The sequence below is a fragment of the Triticum dicoccoides genome, chromosome 4A (assembly GCF_002162155.2).
Source record: "Triticum dicoccoides isolate Atlit2015 ecotype Zavitan chromosome 4A, WEW_v2.0, whole genome shotgun sequence".
In the NCBI taxonomy this organism is placed as follows: Eukaryota; Viridiplantae; Streptophyta; class Magnoliopsida; order Poales; family Poaceae; genus Triticum; species Triticum dicoccoides.
This window is the reverse complement of record NC_041386.1, coordinates 499,754,003-499,757,485: the sequence shown is the minus strand read 5'-3', so window position 1 is coordinate 499,757,485 and position 3,483 is coordinate 499,754,003. Positions and strand designations below refer to the sequence as shown.

General features: G+C 39.3%; 1 long non-coding RNA gene across 1 annotated transcript; it reads right to left on the bottom strand.

The window, feature by feature from the left end:
• Positions 1-578: 578 nt before the first annotated feature.
• LOC119286402 lies at positions 579-2,900 on the bottom strand. Its single transcript, XR_005140419.1, has 3 exons — positions 2,522-2,900; positions 2,356-2,430; positions 579-971 (listed from the first exon to the last, which is right to left on the bottom strand). It is a non-coding gene; the product is annotated as an uncharacterized LOC119286402 (long non-coding RNA).
• Between the last annotated feature and the right edge of the window lie 583 nt (positions 2,901-3,483).

Here is a 3,483-nt window from a genome sequence, read left to right as displayed (position 1 = left end):
TTTTTGGTGAGATAAAGAAAAGAAAATAGGAGTCAATCGGAGCCTGTGCCTAAAGGGCCACACCATAATATGGCAGGAGAAATTTAGCAATATTGGTTGCTAAAAAAGGTAGGGTAGGGAGTTGATTTTTTGCGGTCATCTCAATGGATAGCTTCAAAAGTCTATTTAAGATTTTTTGTCACAAAGGGATTTTTGTCCACCTAAATACGAGATATTACTACAGAGACAAACCTCAAACTTGGGTTGGCTAGGTGGTATTAAGAAAACAGATTAAGTAACTTAGCTCTACTAAGTCACAACTGGACTTTATCGTTAGAGTAAATATTTACAGCCAAGATTATTCAGGGTAACATAGACTATGCACTACGCATGTGTCTTGTAGCATGAGCATAGTAGACATGTACCATAGCACACACAATGTTCACTGTCATGACCGTCAATCATTAATTTTAACTAGATGATACCCCACACGTTGTTGCGGGAAGTGTAGCAAGAAGAATCTGATATATTAGAGAAATGAAATATAAATAATTTGGATATACTTGTCAACCATACCTTTTCTTGGCTAAAATAAAACCTTTTCATGAGATTAAACAATGCACTACTGGCTACAAAAATACATAACGTTTCCTTTCAAAAAAATATTAACATTAGTGGTTTCAGTTCCCACTGACAAAATATCATGGCCCTGCCAACCATTTATGCATCAAAAACATATCACCCACCAAGAACAAATAAATATACCGCAAATCAAATAGGCATTGGAGATTTGTTTCATAGGTGGTAGCGATTCTTAGTTGCCCACATTGTAGGCTCGTAGCTCACTGTTTATCTTCACCGCGCGAAGACAACAAACAATCACCTCCATTAATAGACACAGAGCACTGGCACTTGAAAAGTGAAAGAAAATAGTGTGCAAGAGTTGATGAGAGTGAGAACAGAACATGCCAATTCAGTTTGTACCATAATTTCTGCATATAAAAACCAAAGCATGATATAGTTAGTTAAGGCAATGTTTGTATAGCAATTCGCATAAAAATAAGTTTCATGATGAAATAAAAAGGCGAACCAATTTTGACTTAATAAGGGAAGACCAGTCAAGGGAGAAAGCTTTTAAACTTACCACGGTGATGAACTTCTGGTCAATAGTTGAACATGGCAGTCCATAAGCATATTATATTCATTCAATATTCTACTCTAGTTAATATTGCAATTGTTTAATAGTCATGGTTTGAGAAGTCAGGATAACGTGTTACAAAACAATGGCTTGTACGTAAACCGAACAAATGTAACAATGAAGAGAGAATGGTGAAGTAAATCTTACTGATTCCGCAAAGCTGAACATAATTAATTAGATTAAAGGTGTAAAATGGAAGCAATCCATAGGAATCAAAGAATAACAATCTGTAAGGATAATTAGAGGCTATGTTCTTACTTATATAGATAGGGAAATTCGCAGTCGAGAGTACAACCACCAAAGTTCATCGTAGATAAAAAATAAAACTCACAAGGAAGCAGATTTAAGATAGAGGTTAGTAAACATAAGGAGTGATGAGCCCTAATGTTTATCCACTGGAATTTTGGCAACTTCTAAACAATATGTATCTTGTTTCATAGTAATATTTTTAGGTCCATGGAGGACTAACGAGAATTGGATGGAAAAATAGGTTGACCTTCCTTCAACTATTGTTGTATCATCTTCCTTCAATTGTTCAGACCTATACTTGTCAACACTCTCGGGTGTGCACATATGTGGAAGTAACTCACAACATTAAACATGAGAATCATTGGAATAGAACTAATCCATACAAAAGCTTTTTTACCCCATAATCTAGACAAAAGTAACATGCAACATCAATATATTTTGGTTATTCCAAAATATGTTCAGAACACATCAGTAATTAAAAATAGAAGATAGGACCACCTGAACTTTCAAATGCTTAATACAGAAACGACAAATTGTATGGCTGGTTTGGAACTTTGGATCAAGCGCCTCAAAGCTTGTTTGGATTTGAAGCCATTGAGTAAGCAGGATTGGTACTAAAGGTTTAGAGATACCAAATTAATCGGTTGAAAAGGCATGTTCCTGCTCTAGAAACATTGATAAAAAAATGATTTGCGGAATAAAAATAGGTCTAGAAACTACAAACCTTCTCGGAATAGAGGCTAATAATGGCCATGTTAAGCGTGGAACAGATAAAACTACAAATGCACGCGGTACTTAATCATGGTAGGGTGAGATGATTTATCTTATGGGCCATCGAGATGGATCCCAAATCAACGGTTCCTTACTTGTAAAATGTGGGCAGGAAGTCAGGTATACCATTTTATTTACTTTTAACAGAATAACCTCACCTTAGTTCTAGGACTTAATCTCTTGCCATGGGGAGCAGTTAGACCAGCTGTGAATCATTCAGGCGGATTTTGTACCTACAGTATATATGCAAGGTCAAGTTACCTATGTGGGCGAAACTAATTCAAGTACTTTGTGAGTCAAGCAGAGCCAGAGAATAAAGAACACCTATTCTTACTCTACCACTTCAAGACATGCTGAACGGCTCGTCAGGCTCCATGCCGAAGCAAAGGAAGGAGGGGCTAGACGAGGAGTAGCAGCAAGATCCTAGGAGGAGATGTGACGGGCGCGGGGTGGGTGTGGAAGGCATCCGCTGCCGGCCAAAGCCGATGCTGGCCGTTGGAAGTGGATGTCCGGAAGAAACCGATGCGTGGCACCGAGGAGCACTGGCGCTGTCCATGCGCTTCTACGTGGTCAGGCGAAGCCGATGCCGGGGACCTGGGAGGCGTTGTGGGTGCTGGCGACGCGTAGCAGGCGGGCAGGGGCGCCATCCATGTGTATTGTGGTGGACGACATCAAACTCTATCTTTGGTGGATGAGGTTGTGCGCACCGGAGCTCGAAGGGATCTGCATATACAAACAACCGTGTTAGATGTCGATTAAGATAGGAGGATTGGTTAAAAATATGGTGGAGAGGTGATGGTAATACGAATCGATATGAAGCGTCTGTGCTTCTCGACTGCTTGTGTGTTATATAGAAGGCTCAATAGTAAATGACTCATTGCTTCGGTGACCAGGGCATAGCCACATGCAAAAGAAACGAACCGGCCAAAATATTCACCAGCGAAGCGATGCGTTGCAGAAGCTAATAGCGTGCGTCCGGTGTCGAATCCTCTATAGTCTCAAAGGAATATGTATATGTCATGAAGAAAGCAATAGCAATAAAACTTAACGATCATTATGCTAAGCTAACGGATGGGTCTTATCCATCACATCATTCTCCTAATGATGTGATCCCGTTTATCAAATGACAACACATGTCTATGGCTACAGAACTTAACCATCTTTGATTAACGAGCTAGTCTAGTTGAGGCTTACTAGGGACATTGTGTTTTGTCTATGTATCCACACATACATCAAGTTTCCGGTTAATACAATTCTAGCATGAATAATAAACATTTATCATGATA